We start from the raw sequence: 18,286 nt of genomic DNA, 5'->3' as shown, positions 1-18,286 counted from the left end.
CCTACAGGCTATTGAGGGGAGATCTATGCTTACCATACAAGGCATTGTCAGACGCCCACCATGGTGGACCTCCTGCATATCCACAAAACAAACAGCACCAGAATTACCCATTCTAAATACTTAAATCTTGCCTGTGATATAAATAGGATCTGCTGTAGAGACAGATGTGTAACCCAGTGATTACCCTTCGCTGGAACGGGCTCCCCATCCATGTGAACCATACCTCTCAACCTGGAAACATCAAAAATCTGGACAAAGGCCCATGAAAAGTAGGTACAAGTGGCTAAAAATCGGGAAGCCAAATATGCATACATAATTATGCAACTCCACCGACTGTGATGAAACTGTGGGATACTATCAACAAGCACTTTCTGCACAGTAAGTTATGAACATCTAATTTCTGGCATGATTGTAATATTCATTGACTTACATATATATATATATATATATATATATATATATATATATACATATATTACACACACACACACACACACACACACACACACACACACACACACACACACACACTCAGAAATACATATACATATACTTGTTATTTACTGTTTTTATAACTCAGTAACTAACCCATCACTAACCCTTTTTAGTATATGTCCATTATCACTACGGCAAATATATATATATATATATTATTCTTTTATTTTTCTTATCGTTAAACAGTTGTATAATTCTACTTTCAAATTCTTTCACTGCTTATACTTTTGTATACTTTAATGCCTGTATTGTTTTATACTACTGTAATCTTTGAATGTGGCTGAAATGGACCCCAAGCCAGCCCACTATCCATTAGTTGACAGCCCTCATTAACAGACAAGCGAACAACCAATTAAATGCACTAACATCTGTACAATGCATCCCCCAAACCCACACACACACACACACACACACACACACACACACACACACACACACACACACACACACACACACACACACACACACACACACACACACACACACACACACACACACACACTATCACTCTTATAAGTCCTGTGTTCCCACAACAGCAGTGTTCATCTCATTAACAGTATATTCCCAAATAATAAAAGTCAGTGGAAAATTCCTAATAATGAAAGTTATGGGGAAAAGAATGCTCAGTTTAGGGAACACACAAGATTTACTGAACTTCTGCACTGGCACTCTTGAAGACTTTTATATGGACAGCTACAAAACACAGCAGATACATGCAAAATGAGACTGATTTTTGGTCTGAAGCATCTTAATAACCCAAAATCAAGTCACCAATGAAGAACTTACATTTTGCAAACTGGACTCGTTTGATCATTTCTTTATATTTCTCTTGACTATCTTGATGCAGCAAATCAAAGCTGTCTTGAATGTTTTCTGGCAATGAGCTTACTGTATTTATTTTATTTTACATTTGTTGACCAGGAAAGTCCGACTGGGTATATGCCTATTTTCAGCGAAGGCCCAGGGAGAAAAGCTCCATATATTCAGACATATGAGATTTACATAATATAAGAGTACAATCTAGCATATCAGATGAAAAAAGAAACAGTATAATTATAGTAAAGACACACTTCAACAGGAGAAATGACCTATATGTCAGAGTATAATATCACAAGGAAGGCTCCATATATTCAGACAAGCAAAATTTCACATAATATAAGAGTATAATCTAGCATTTCAGAGGGAAAAAAACAGTGTAACTGTAAGCTGCAATACTTCAAGCTCTTTTTATCTAAATAAAATATAACAATATTATTTGCACTGATACTCAGAACACTATATTAGAAAACTGTTGTAGACCATTGCTTTGGCTTGCAAGATGCATCACAAGGGCTGGCAGAAAAAAAACAATACCTGGGATTCATGAAGCTTGCGCCAGGTGCAGGCGTAGCATAGGTGGAATAATGCCAAATATGGCCGTCGAGCGATTCAGGTACGAGCCAATACCACGTGCACTACCGGCGTACGCTAGAACTGCGCAGTCCTCGGCATAGGTATGCTAATCACCCCATGCACAGTGTCACACCATTCAATTAAAGTATATAACGATCCATGAAGTGGTGCAGGTGTAGCGTAAGGCCACGGAAATGTAAACCAAAAAACACGGTTTACATTTTCCCAAACAGAACATCTGAGCTATGGAAGCGGACCAGACTCATGTATTACAAAGTTAACATATACCAATTGCTAAATACACAGCCAATGGCATAAGAAAGGCTGCACAACACCTAAAAAACAACTTTAATGTCATGTCCACAGTAATGCAAAGTACAACCGCAGGGCATGTGTGCGCAAACTGGAACATAAAGAAAATATATAAAAATGTCATAAAATCGCAATGTAATACAAATCAGGTGTACACCATAATACACAACGGTAGGCATGGAACAGCACAACCAAGGTGCAAGGGTTGCTAAGGGCCTGCAACAGTGTTCTGTGTGGTAACAATGAATTAGTAGTCAATGCCATGCAAATGAGGCAGATAATACTGAATCACAAATGTCCCGCCGGATGAAGGTTGAACCATACGGCGCAGCGCTATAACACCGAGGAGTGGCTCAGAGGAGATACATGACATCAGCAGAGGGGTGTGCCACCGTAGCAGTAAGCACATTGGAGCAATGCAAATCTGGCCTGTCCATTGCTAAGCAAAGCTGCAGGACAGGGGTGGGGAGGAAGGTATAGAATCGTTTAGTTGAGAGCACACATGGTGCCCAAAAGCGCATGTGTACGGGGATGAAAACATGCCCGAAACCCAGTAAGCAGATGCACGCAGCGTGAACAATAGCACAAACAGGAAGGTCAGGGGAAGAAAAGAAGGAAATGCTGAAATAGGGTAATTGGCCTACTAATGAGCAATCAACACCAATCAACTCACGGTGGCCAATCGACGGCAGCTGTCAAGTCTGCTCGCAGAAACCTGCAAAACAGGATAGGGGAGGCATTGGAATGCAAAGAAAGGAGGGGAGGCATTGGATTGCAAAGATAGGAGATCTGTCATAGCAGAGCAAAGCAAACCGACAGTAGACCGGCAATAGCACACATTACGCAAGATACGCCAGGTCTAGGAAAGTACAAATTAAAGCAGGCTGCCGTATGCATGCCAGAAAATGGTAGGTGGAACATGCAGAAATGTAAAGGGAAGGTCAAGAGGTAATCCACGGCAGCCAAATGTAACTCAACACCAAAGGCACCACAATAGTATTTCCGGTAGTAAAACACATACGATATCCTGTAGCTATGATCGTACATACACACCCTATGACATCATCGGTGTTCACAGCACAATAGTATAAAGTGTGAAAGCACCCTACACACACCTGTGAATTCCCAAACACCGCACCATAGGTGTAAACACACGGGGAACTTTTAAAATGTATATGTTGGGAGCTGCCATAGCTGTGATTCATCAGCATGTGTTAGAGACTGACGGTGTTGTGGAGGATGATGCCGACAACCACCGCAGGCCCCGGAGGAGGAGAAGAGTGTTCAGACCAAGGGTAACCTACCAGGGGCTACATGATCTGGAGATAGTAGAGCATTACAGGGTGGACAGGGACATCTTACAGCAAATAGTGGAGCTGTGCCGGCCACGCCTGAGAACCAGAAATAACAGAGGAGAACCCATCCCAGTGGACACGAAGGTATGTGTAAGCATGTGAATACTAGCCACAGGTACCTTCCAAAGGCCAACTGGAGATATAATGGGGATCTCACAGGCATCAGCATCCAGGGTACTACACCAGTTCCTGGATGCCATGTTACCACATGCCAATGAGCATATATACTTCCCCCGAACTCAGGAGGAGTTGGCCAGCAATATGCGTCACTTCCACCATGTGGCACACTACCCGGAGGTACTGGATGCGATAGACTGCACACACATACAAATCAAGTCACCACCCGGTGAGCATGGTAGGCACTACATAAACCACAAGGGATTCCACTCCATCAACTGCTAGGTCGTGTGCAATGCCCAGGGCATAATCATGGATGTGTGTGCTGGCAGCCCTGGAAGCTACCATGACTCCCATATCTGGCATGCCTCACAGCTGTATCAGGTATTTGTCAGGGGGGGACATCCCACATGGCCACCTTGTGGGGGATGCTGGCTATGCACTGGAGCCGTGGATGATGACTCCCATCAGAAATGCACACACACCCATGCAAGAACGCCATAATGAGGCACACGCACAAACCAGAATCATCATAGAGTGTGTGTTCGGGATGCTGAAATCACGGTTCCGGTGCTTGGACACATCTGGTGGAGCCTTGCAGTACTCTCCAGGCACATGTGCCCACATCGTCATAGTATGTGCCATGCTACATAATATGATCCTGCGGAAACAGCTGCAGCAGGGACAAAATGGTGAAGGCCCTCATAGCCCACCGCATTTGCCAAGGCCATCACAGGCACAGAGGGATTCAGACCACGAACACACTGTGCCAGCCCCAGTAGGCAGACGGAGGCGTGCCCAATATGCCTATGCCTTGGCAAAGAGGGAACGTATAGCACATACGCTGACAGTGTAGGCCCCTATGGACTGACACACCTCTCCACCTGCACACACAGTAAAATGGATGGCACACAAGCACGACCACCTGTAAATTGTAATGTATAGGTGGCCCACTGTGCGAATCCTACATAGGCAGCCCACAAACATTGTACACACAACAGCTATTGGAACACGGAATGTCAACACCTGAACAATACATGCGCCTATCAGCATATGTTGGTGCTGTGTGTATAGGTACCCAGGTACATCGGTGGGTACATGGCCGATTGTCAGAGGCCATACACCAAATGGGGCAAACAGTGTCCGCTGTCGCTACAACATCGAGTAACCAACTGTCGCGTAGAGGAGCAGAGGTAATTGTGGGAGCACATGTGTTTAAGCACTGCTCTGCAGACACTCAGCATGGAGTCCCTGCTGCGTTAATGAGGGGCTCCACATAATATAATCATGGATGTTGTGTCAAGGCATGGGGTGTACCCATTACAGGTATTCGTCACCCCAGCATGCTCCACCCATGGTCGTTTGAAGGTGTAGCGCAGTATCGTGTGTGGCTCACTGTGATATACATACCCAATGCCGGAGCACATACAGTAAACATCACATGGACATACCATTAACTGGACTCATCAATATGTAAACTAACTGAGTTACCCATGTGATTGCAGTATGGAGTAACAGCTGTAGTGTACTCCACATACAAAACGACATAACACGTGTACATATCCCAGATGGCCATATGTTAAATGCAGTGATCGTCGTGCATGTTCCCGGTCCCATGTCCCACAAGGGATGTAACGTAATCCCGAACGCACGAGTAATGCATGTCGGATGCAGGTCATCAGATCCATATGTTTAGCACACGTAACCGGGAATATGCATTGCCCACTGCTGGTAAGCGACGTTTAAATATAACTATATGGATATGCGCAAAACAGGGATAAGCTACTCCGAATATCGCGCAGATCACAGTGAATGATGTCCAGAACAGGTGAAACCAGCATTATATACCCCTGTACTAATAGCGCCTGCTCTGAAGGGTAAAACGACCACTGCCAGGTGTAGAACACGCAATCATGTATAGAATCACCTAACACTATTGCTAGGCAAGATGTACCTATGGTAGGGTTGCCACCTCTTCAAAGTACTAATGTGGGAAATACGTCAGATGTCTGCAGGCTGACACATACACCTGGCCAGTACGGAAAGCAGAACTGCACTGTTTTGCCTAGATAAAAGCTCATTCTTGTAATGTTTACTTACGTATTCTGTGTGTTGGTTCAGATACAGAATAACTGTATTATGCGATTATTACATAAACTATAGGAAATAAGTATGTTCTAACATCACAGGACATTTGCCATGTTTACAAATATTTTGCAGGACACAACTGCCCAAAGAGGGACTGTCCCTCGCAGAGTGGGACAGCTGGCAACCCTAACCTATGCCAGGTGTGTAATGTGACAGGTACAGACACAAACGTGCGGAGTCCACGAAACAGTATACACCAACAAGTACACAATGAAAAGTGTAGCTTGCCTGTCATTTTCCCCGTCAGATATATATATATATATATATATATATATATATATATATATATATATATATATATACACATATATACATATATATAATACAGATAGAAAGGGCGATAGAGTGATATATGTTGATATATACGGATTCAGCAATATCTGCAAATATATATAGATAGGTCAACGACAGTCATAATACCTTGGAGGTACAAATACTTAGGATACCACCAACTATGGAATGTGTAACATACCGACATGCGTAACCACGAGGCTGAAAGACCGAAAGAGAACAGTACAACCGTGAGTAATAGTATGATGATATGAATGGATAATTCGGTACCGCTGCCGGTGTTGTGGTCCACGTAGGTACTGTGTTCAACAGTGTGTGTGAGTGCTGTAGTCTGTGTATGTGTGTGTGTGTTGAGGGTGCCATGTGCATCCCCGTGGGACTGTAATGTGTGTGTGTGTTCACATCATGTGTCTGCTAGTGCCAACTCGGAGGTAGATGATTACGGTAGGTGTGGGTATAGCTAGCCGTAGGCATACAGTCACCACCTGTCCCACATTGGGAGGGACAGCCCCTCCCTGGGCAGGTGTGTCCTGACATAAAACATTACAAAGGGCAAATGTCCGAGATCGTACGACATTAATATGTCCCATACATAATGTAATAGTTGCATTAAATAGTTATGCCTGTATGTAAGAAACGTGAATGTTACATGCAATATGATAAGTAGCCAAAGTCCAACAACAATAGGTATGTATTGAGGATAAAAGTATGTGCTATCCTGTGTACTGACCGTGGCTATGTGTTGGCCTGTAAACACCACTGTGTGTCCTGGAAGTGTCCAACAATGGCCATATGAAAAGGTGTCAACCCATGGCAAAGAGGTTCTGTTACCAACACAACCGCAATGACTGCAAATATCTGGGACAGACATACACGGGATAGCTGTCATGTAGACATATCCCTTTACATATCGCTGCAATTCCGGAGGTATGGAAGTATCAACCTCACCTGCATACTATATAGAAACCAATTAACAATGGCCCAATGTACAATCCCGTAACATAAGTCTACTAACTGATAGCTCTTTAATAAGGGATGGAGCCCACACACATATATATGGAATATGTAGAAATGCAAGGTCCACAAACCTGTATATGATACGTACACCCACCGACATCTCCCACACTAGAAACTATAGCAATACAGACTGTAATAACAGCACAAACATCCAGTCAGTCAATTACAACTGCAGAACCATCGACATACCTTGTGAGAGACACAATTATAGGCGCCATGCAAAATTGCAGCCATTGTATAATGGAACAAACGGCAATGTTACAGGTTTTGTTCACAATAGTCCGTTAACAGACGTTGGGATGACAGGTACACCCACATGTTGAACCACATACTCTAGCTGTCACACACAATCCACGGGGGACATGAATCCAAAGTATACATGTCTCTATGCATAGCAGTTGCAATTACACATAACAAAACACAATACAGGCTGTCTCCCCGAAGGTAGGGCAAATGGCCAACGCCCAAGTGGAGAAGTCAATTATACCCCACTGTTGCCGTGTAATTGGCGAATGTAGTAGCTGCAAAGCTGATATGCAAGTAATTAGTCACTCAGACTCACCAATAGGTGGCAGGAAACCAAATGTTACAGGTATCAACGTATATAAGGAAGACTTGAAAGACATTCAAACCGTATGCTCATACAAAATACCCATGTAAGCAATGTGAGAGAGATAGAGACGAAAGTACGTAATGATAACAAGGTATGTAGAACACTCGGTATGTAAGTATATGTATAGCATGTGTTGTATTAATTATTTACTGTATGTATAGCTCGTTTTGCATTAATTAAAAGTGTCCGCAATGCATAACGTGGGAAAAGGTATTTATGTAGTGATGTCTTGCTGAGCATACTTAAGCTTGTAGAAACTGTGCATCCAGCTGTGGGCCACAAGGTACACATCACAGACACCACAAGGGATGCTACATGAGTGCTTTAAACAGTACAATTACATACAACCTGCCGTTAGTGGTAGGGTATGTCCAACAAGTACGTGTCATAGCCAGGGATAGTATATGTTGATATACTGTACCAGTAGGCATGTGTATGGGCATATAACGACAATGACATGTCGAATGTGGTCCCGCTGTGCAAGTATGCTTTGCATTATGGGATACTATGTAAAATATGTGTAATGTATAGTATTGTAGGTTTATATGTCAGATATTCTACACAGCATAACAGGCATATCATGCATACCACAGGTATCGTCTATTGGCATGTACAATAACAGGATACATATGGCTTGTAGGCATGCAACATTGTAATAGCATGATAGCTAATCTAAATGGAAGGGCTACCAAGTAACCATGCACAAAGGACATGTAATAGCTTCACAGGTTCATAGCGGGGTACTATGCAGTCTGGTAAGTCCATGTGTAAGCACAACCACAGTGTTCACACCAGTGGCACCTCTCTAGGGTAGTGTCCTGCGATCAGCAGAGCCATGTGTTACCTGCACCTCTGCACAGTACAGCCACTGCAGTGATCCCTGGCATACATGTGTGTCCCAAACACCAAGGGAGGTATCACATGAAAAGTGCTACTGAGTGTCCCTGCGTGATGTACATAGGAGTCATGTTCCAAAGCATGGTGAGTGTCCGGTTTGGGAATGTAACCCTCAAGCACATCCCACTCATTGTTGCGTGTGTGCACATATCCATGAGCATGTTGCTCACAGTGGCATCTGCGTATGTCGCGTATGTGGAGTATATCCATTAATATTGTTGTGGACATGGGCCCTGTTTGTTCAGCAGAGGTCACCCCTGAGTATGTAGTATGCAAATGTGTACAGACATGGTGTCCGTAGTTCAGCCACATACCTTAGCTGTCAGAGCTCAATAAACTTTATGGCATGTTAATGTTGTGGTATGTAATGCTGTAGCTGTTGTGTAAGGTACACCCTAAATGGGGTGGTGTACCCTTGAATGTGTGTAGAAGTCTTGAGTTCAGAGGAACAATGGGTGGCTATGTAGCAGCTACACACCCAGTACAGATAAGTGTGGCCATCTAGAAGGATGTCCACGCCACAGTGGCAATACGGTAATCACAGTAGTGGGTGCGACATACGTGTGTACTACAAACATGTACAATGTGACATGTATGTAAGGGACTTCCACCTATGTGATAGTGGGTGAATGGTGTAATGCAAAGGTGATGTCCATGGACCTTGTGTCATGCAGCTTGAGGCCATGATATTCATATCAGGTATCTGTCACAGTGACACCCGTATGGATGGAGTCAGTATCAGCTGGTGGATCAATCATGGCACTTTGTATGCAAGGGTTTGTAAAGCTAGGCAGGGAAAGTCCCTCTGTGCTAGCCTGTACCTCAGGGAAGCATATACTGAACATGAGGGACCCTATGACTGAGGACTGTGGTATGCCAAATGTAACTGAAATGCAGTAGGTACTATGTTATGCTACCCTCATTGTGTGTCCTGTCCATGAGCCACATTGCATAACACCCTGAGACATAGGGTATGATGTGCAGGTGGATGTGTATGTTGTCAATACCAGAATGGAGAACGGTGCTGAGAGGCAATGAGAGAACAATGTAGGATGTGTGGACTCCCGCACCATCATCAACTACCCTGTAACTGTATGAAAGGAGTCCACCAGGTGTAGGGGCCATGCTCTGACCCTAACAAGTCCAACCCGGGTGGCATCAAAGGACCGGAGCCCAACAATGTCTCTGTGAATGACGTCCTTGATGATGTGCCCCATAGCCGTGCAGAACAGTTCAATCAGGTGTGTAGGACTACAGTCGCACTTGTGCACTGTGGTGTCACCTGTGTGGAGTGTGATGAATGTTGCTGTGTGCCCGTTAGGGGCCATAATGTCTGATACAAGGCTATTACTGAATATGGTGGCCTAGTGGGGAGACATGTCATTCAGAGGTTTGTGGACATCATGGCCTGGGACTTAGGAAGGTGACATGGGGCCAGTGTCCCAGGACATATAGAGTGCAGGTTAGTACTGTGTAGGTGTGACCGCAGGGACACTGCAATGTTCCTGCATGGATTGTGGCCCTGTAGTGAGTGAGAGGGTGTAATGTTAGCATTGAATCCATCCACCAGCATGTTGCCAACATCACCTGGGTCTGTAATGTTCCTGAGTGACTGTTGTATGTGACAGCAGATGTGGGTATTGCCAGTGACTACTGACATACCACCATAATGCCTTGTGGTACACCCCGGAATGTGTCGCAGTAATGTTTACATAGCTAGTCATGGAGTATGTGATGAGGGATCCCGTGGCCCTACCGAGGCTGACCAGTGAGCTACCCCACCCATGGGATTGTACACCACTGTGCAACAGCCGCCACCTGTTGTTGTACATTATGTCCATGGAACTTGACCACCGGAGTGGCGTTTGTTATCTGGTGTGTACCATCATGGCTCTGTGTGGCATAGCATGATCCATGCAGTTGTGTACGTGCTACTGAAGTGCACTGGGATGTGTTGCAGTATTTGTATGTGCAATGTCCATCTGCACGGGTGTCATGACATTAACAACCGCTGTCATGAGACGTCTGTAGTAGGTGTTGTAGTACTCATGTACTGTGTATGCCGTGAAGGGTGTGGTGCTGGGATGTGGCTAACAAGGTTGATTAGCATATGTTTGGAATCCACCAATGAGGGGATGACCACAGGTGTGGAACACCAGTCACATGTTGGTAGTGTTCATGTCAAGGTTAATGTTGGTCTTGGAGGTGGTGTGTATGGGTTTATCCAGCCGAGTGGAGGTTATGACTCATGGATGTGTCAGTACATGAGTGGCTATCCCAGTTAAGTGTGGGTTAGTGTCAGTCACACATCAGTAGTAGCTGTTTGAGCCCTACTGTCCAGTACACCAACAAATGAGGTCTGGTAACTGTGGGGTATGTAGTGGAATCTGTAGCTTGTTACAATGTGTATAGTGGTTCCGGACACAGTTAGTTGCATGTGGAGCACCTCTGATGCATTGTGCTAAGTAACTAGCCAGGATGTGTGTACAACATAGTGGGATGTGGGAACATCTCAGCTGTGGGTGTGCCAGTCCAGGTATGTGCCTGAAAGGTATGGTCTGTCTATAACCTGTCATTGCAGGTGTGCTCTGCAGAGACGAGAGGCAGGTCACAGTCACTGCAGAGATATTGGAATGGTGCATTCTAAGATGTGCCTTGCCTGTGTCCATCACAGAGGAAGATGCAAGCACTGTGTCACATGACCCCATGTCGTGCTTGCCAGTTCCCGTTCTGCCAGTGACTGTTATTGGAAACTGTGCAAGACAGGCAGTATAGAAGCAGCAAGAGCCTTGCATGTGAACTGTACTCCCAGGGCTGACAGGTGCAGGTCATCTGTGCCAAAGCATTGTGTTTGACCAGGTCAGTCAAAGCGGACAGATACCAGATGCCTGCGGAATGACAGCAGAAGCATAGGCAACTGCTGAAGTGACACAGTCAGGCATTGTATAGCGGTATCGGGTCTGGATGAATGCATAATGCTCCCCAGGGCATGGCCCACACCTTCAGGGCTACAAGACTGGTGAGCTATTGCATGTCCCTGCACACGTAGTCTGTGAAGTGGCATCTCAGGGCAGTCACACTAACATGGAGAATGTGTGGCATGGGTGCATAGGTCATGTTGCAGAACCAGTTACCCGACAGCAAGATGTGAGCGACTATCACCTTGTGTTGCCTGCTGTGTGGAATTGCAGTGTGACCGTCTACAGAGTCACCTATGACTGGTGTGTTGTGTATGTTATAACTCACTATTGGCTGTATGTGATGGGCACACATGAGTCTGTGGGCTATAAGTTGGTGATGTTGTGTTCCATATGGGGGCTTCCTCTGGTGCCTACACAGAGTATGGATAAGTACTGCACACGTTGTCCTTGTATGTGTGCCCTGTGGTGGAGATCATGTGAGACTATGTGATGAGTGTGGTGTGTTGCGAATGTTACACATCCCCACATGACTGTCAGGTGCAGTCAGGGTTGGTGACAGCATTACCCCCAGCAGGGCTGCATAAGTGCATCCCCCACAGGCTGTAGTGTGGTATGTCGGGAGGTGAGCATTGAATGTGTACATGAGACAATTGCTCCATTGCCACATGTACGACATATCCATCTTATAGACAGGCAATAGCACTGGTACGTGACAGTTGGACATGCCTGTATATACAGCCATGTCTCACAGGATATGTGAGTTACGTGTGTACAACAGTTGTTGTACCATAAGCAAGCTGGAAATCATAGCACAGCCAGTGTACCTGTGGGAAATGGTGTGGAACGAGTGCTATATTAATCAGTAGCTCATGACATGCTCACAAATTCTGTACAAGTGCCTAGCATGACCATAAAATACAGATAGGGTGTTGGATAATATCAACCCACAAGTGGTGACGACAGTCATAATGTGTGGCACCACACTACAACCCTGCTGAGTATGATGTGCATGTCCATGAACCATTATCACTGTAGATGTTAGCAGTACAGATGTACAAGACAGTACGGATGTCTGATTACAAATACCTTTGTATGTCACAGGAGTGTTCTACCAGTGGCCTGTTGACAGACTCACAACTACAAATGGTGCCAGAGTGACATGTGCATATCACACCAGTGCCAGCTACAGTATAACAGGGTTAATGTGTTGTACTCATCCCTCATTGTAGCCCATACCACAGAGACAAATGTTAGGCATCTGTGTATGTAAGGATGTGAATGGCCATGACCTATGAGGAATAGCTGTGTCAGTGTTGTGAACAACATATGGAATGGGCTGTGTGGGTGAGGTGTGTGACATATGTGCACATTCTGATGGATGATATCAGCATTGTCACCACTAGGTAAACATCCCTGTACACATTAACTACCACCTAGGCTGTGGTCATCATTATGGACACTCTGTAAGGGATGGTGCTGTGCAGTACACCTCCCTGACTTGGTGACATCTCCAGGCCCCTTAGGTAGTCATATGAGGTTCCCATGTCATGACAGGGTGCCATCCACGAGCATGGAGATCATTGGACAGGCATATACAGCACTGGGGTGACCAATATTGGATCACATATCACCTTTAAGGGGTAATGGCCATGCGTGTATGGGCGATACCAGCCTTCACAATCCTCAACTCCACTATGCAGCATGCTGTCTACCTGCATAAAGACATTTTCTACACCATAATGATGGACATGCTACTTGTCCATATCCTGATCTGTAAGATACATGTCATGGACATCCACCGTCCGAATACTAGGATTGCCACATGCTGGACAGATCCCTGTGCCATACATGTGACATACTCCCACCAAACCATGCAACCCTGTCCATCAAAGCTGCACATGTCATCCCAGTCATACATGGTGTGATGGCTGCATGGTAGATGTAGTATCAACTGGATCAGTAATGTGGCACTGATGCACCTCGTGGTGACATAATGGCTGTCTGTCACAGCTAGGACACCTTGCCCATACATGCTATGGTTCATAAGCATCCCTGCGAATGATGTCCGACTAACCATTGTCCCATGTCTACCACATGTGCAACACAGGTGATCCATGGCAGGATGTTGAACAGCTGTACAGTGCTGTGTAGACGTATATGGCAAAACACATGCATGTACAGGTTTCCATGAGTATGTGTGCATTGTCACTGCTCAAGTCCATTAAGGCTGTGTCTGTGTTGATATGTGACATATACTCAGCATCAAGGTCAACAGCATTACCGTGGACACATCCAGGTATGTGCAGATAGGTAAGAACACCAGTGCAGGCAAATAGACATGCCCACATCAAGACATCATTCACATGGAGTATGAACACTGTAATGAGGTGACACACATATCTGGTGATGATATCCAATGCACAACGGGTGTTACATGTGTGTGACATAAACACGTCAGTCGTGTCTGTGTCATGATGATTTGCAAAGATAACTGTGCAGATGTACTAGATGTCATAGAAATGTATGTGCAGCAGTATGTCTGTACATCTCTGAAACTGTAACCTGTCACCATCATTATGTCTTACAGATAATGCCTCATACATGCCTTCCGGCGTACAGCCGCCAGGAGGATGATGCCCTCATCCCGTACCTCCATGAGAACTACAATGTGTTGTTCAGCCATGTGCCACAGCATGCCCAGCAGCAGGACAACCTGTGGCAGGATCTTCGCAGGAGGGTGAACAATGTGGGTGGCCATAACCGCACCTACCAGCAGGTGCGCAGACACTGCACAAACTTGATACGACATACAAAACAGCGTGCCACTGCAATTGCCAGGGAACAAGGTGGAACAGGTGGTGGGCCACCAACCCAGCCCCTACTCACACACACCGAGGAGCTACTGGCCAGTCTGGGGACACCCTCAGAACAGCATCCAGAAACTGTTGCTGCCATCGTGGACGTGGGTGTCTCCCAACCAATGAGCCTGGAGTTGCCTGGTAAGTCAGTACTGCACATATGGCTATTATATCCCATTTAGTTGCATGTGTCACTGTACATTATGTAAAGTAACAACATATGCAAGGTATGTGGACACACAAGCTGCATACTACAGTATACTACCCTGTGTTTGCACACATGTGCATACTATATGCTATTATACAGGCGAATGTGTCAACATGCACAGTGCACCCTGTGGCTGTCATACAGTCATGGATAATGTTCATACTGGTGTGTCACCCCTATACAGGTACCTCTGGCATGCCGCACAGACATGAGTCCGTTGCAGGTAAGACTGTCATCAGTATCAGGCATGTTAAAGCATAGATCTATTTGCCATGTGGCCAGTTAACACTTGCACACTTGATGTTCGTTCCAGTCACAATATACAGGTCGCAGCACCCATCATTCACACAGGACACCCATGTGCAATATATACAAATGTAATGATAGACCAACTTGAAACCACAGTATTTGTCAATGCTACATGTGTGGTTAGCTGTGCATACAACAGTGGAGGTGTTCTACAATGGAGGCATATGTAGTATACATTGGAGCAACATGTGTGGTACGCAAACAGTACCACACAGGGAGCTGTGATATGGGCAGCCCACAGGTGTCACCATTGTGTTGTATGCCCCTGCATTGGGTGCACACATTGTGATGTGCCATCTGACATGTCCCAGACATGTAGTGTTCTGGCTGCAATATTGTCACACTATCCCATGACCCATACCCCACATACCAAACATAGAACCCGTTGTCTGCATAGCCCTGTGGATGGTGACATATCTGACATCTATGGGTGTATGTCATATGGGACAACACAGACATGTGAGATAGATGGCCATCACACACATTTGGCCAACACATGTGCACACATGGCATGGGGGATGGCCGGAGACACGTAGCCACACAGTACATGTGATTTGTATACACCCTGTTGCACATTGTCCACACATGGTCCACCTGTAGCCTTAGTTGACTGATTATACAGTTGAAGTGGTACAGTGGACATCCTAACAGCCTGTGCACAGCTAGTGGAGGTGTCACTGAAGTCTACCATAGAAGATCAGTTGCACATCACGACTGTGTCATAGCATAACAGTAGTCACCTGTACAGCTTCCACAGACATTAACACCACATCAGGCCACAGATACTGTACATTTCCCTTGCTGCTGTAGGACATCACCGTTAGCTGTGCACCTCGTGTGTGTGTGGTACACCAATGTCATGTGGGAAATGGTGAATTGACATGTCCGCTATGTGTGGACATGGTTGCCAGGCAGCTAAGACGCTGTAGTTGCTGTGCAGGGGTGTCAGCTGTAGGCTTCCTGTGACCTGTTACTTGACACAGCATGGTTTGGTGTGTATACACCTCAGCATCGTGGGTCACAATCCACAGTTATGTCATGGGTATGCATGCAGTTATGGCTATGCAATGTGTACATATTATGCATTGTACAGCAATATAGATGCCTCAAGATGCCATGCAGTGGCACAGTGTCTGTACTTCACACTGTATAGCAATGTAGACAGCTCACACTACCCTTCCGTGCTCATGCACATTTGCTAAACATGCAGTCTATCTGTAGGGCATACAGACAACACCACAATGTGATGCCCATTATGATGCTGTACATGTGTTAGGACACCATTGTGTCAGACATGTATGCATGTTAATGCACACATCAGCAGAGTACATGTCAAGGTCACATCAACCATGTGTACTGTGATCCTGTTCTGGTCCACATGGTGTATCATGGGGATGCATGCATACTACCATGATTGTGTGAACTGCATGGCTACTGATATGACACCTGCTTGCTGTAGTGTGCACCCCAGGGAGGTATGCTTACCAACACTATTAATGTCCCAGCTGCATGCCCTCTGCTGTACCACAGGCATGCTGCATGCCATTTGTCAAATCACATGCATGGTGTGTCTGTGTGTGTGTGTGTCTGTGTGTGTGTGTGTCTGTATGTGTGTGTGCCTGTGTCTATTGTAATTTAGAGTCTTTCTTTGCATTCACAGGTGATGTAGGTGCGTTACCCTCCCGCGGTCCATCTGATGTTAGTGTCCCCACAGATACTAGCAGTGAGGAACATATGCATGAGGTACAGGCAGGGTTGTCAGGGGCTGAATCTGTGCCAATGGTTGCCATCCCAGCTATGTCCCCCTCTTCCCCGCACACAGTTCTGCTGCCAACACATACCGCATCACCAGTGGCCATAGAGGAAGGACAGTCAGCATCTGTTAGCGTGGAACAGGAATGTGTGGTGGCTACAGAAGGTGTGTCTACACACCATGGTGTCAGTGTAATGACTGCAGATGTGCCACACAGGCATGTGGCCGGTGCTGCTCGTAGGAGGACCTCTGGCAGACATGCACCTGCAGGACAGAGTGCAGCAGCTGGTATCACGAGACGCATGTTCCAGACTGTAATGGTGGCACAGGCACGTGCTGTACGGCACACCAGGGAAGGGCAGAGGCTGCAGAGGGCTGCTATCCATACCCTAAATAACAACATCCAGGCATTGGCAAATGCTCAACAGCAGATTGCTGATGTTCTTGACAGGCGATTGGGTGACATGGTTGGAATCCTTGACCATGGCATGGCAATCCGCAAGTGTGAGCTGTCTGTGCTGGAACATCTGGTAGGAGTGAGGCGTAGGCCATGTGGACGTAGGCCAGCCTCACCACCTAGTGCAGGTCAATGTGAGCGTGCCACCTTATATGCTCGCTCCCATAGTGCCGGTAGCAGTAGCAGTGCAGCTGGTGCTGCGCTGTCCACACCAGGACACAGCAGGCCACGTGGACATGGCCCTGGACATTCCCAGTGGGGACATGGTTCCAGTGGACATGTGTCATTGGACAGTAGCCAATCTGTACCTCCACCTCGTAGTGCCCGTGCAACCCCTGGCAGGCACAGGTCACGTAGCCATGGCCGGGCACAGTGAGCTGTACAACCTGGTCTGTACAATCTGGAGCTGTCAATCATACCCCGTGTAAGCCTCACAAAAGGCATAACTGTGTGCACACATACACGCACACAGCAAAGACATCTGTAGGGCACAACAACCACATGCATACTGAACAGACATGTCCAATCATATCACTGGCCTTTACCCGCACACATGATGTCATCCATTGGTGTAGCCTATGCCCCTGGCAAACATTATCACCCTGTGCATATGATGAAGCCTGTGCTGCATCCCTGTCATCCACACCATTGGTGCAGGGACATGCTCAAATAGTCTGATGCACAGGGTGAACAGAATAATGAGAAGTGCAATTTACATTAGTTGTGTAAGAATAGTGAGAGAAGTGTATATAAAAATAGTTGTTTGAGAATAGTGAGAGACATGTATATTACATTAGTTGTGTACTGTTGACACGCACCAGACATACCATGTAGTACAGGTTTAGCATGCATTGTGATATGTTCACAGTATGTGTCATGGTAACAACAGTAACAGTATCTTGGTAATGATGCCCTGGTTCCCTCCTTATGGTCTACTTGCATGTGCCTACAGGTAGCACTGTTTGCAGTCTCCCATGTGTAACTGTGGAGTACTCACAGGCACATATGGCAATATCAGCATGCTAAACGTAGCCACAGCCTGACTGTCTGAAAGTCTAACATACCACAGATGTCCACACATATACTGATCCAGAAGCATGTGGGCAGTTTAATAGGCTACAGTGGCTAGAGACGTGACATCCA

This window comes from Protopterus annectens, chromosome 3.part1, assembly GCF_019279795.1.
Source record: "Protopterus annectens isolate FY-2018-M chromosome 3.part1, PAN1.0, whole genome shotgun sequence".
NCBI classification, from domain to species: Eukaryota; Metazoa; Chordata; order Ceratodontiformes; family Protopteridae; genus Protopterus; species Protopterus annectens.
Note: the sequence above shows the minus strand (reverse complement) of the source record.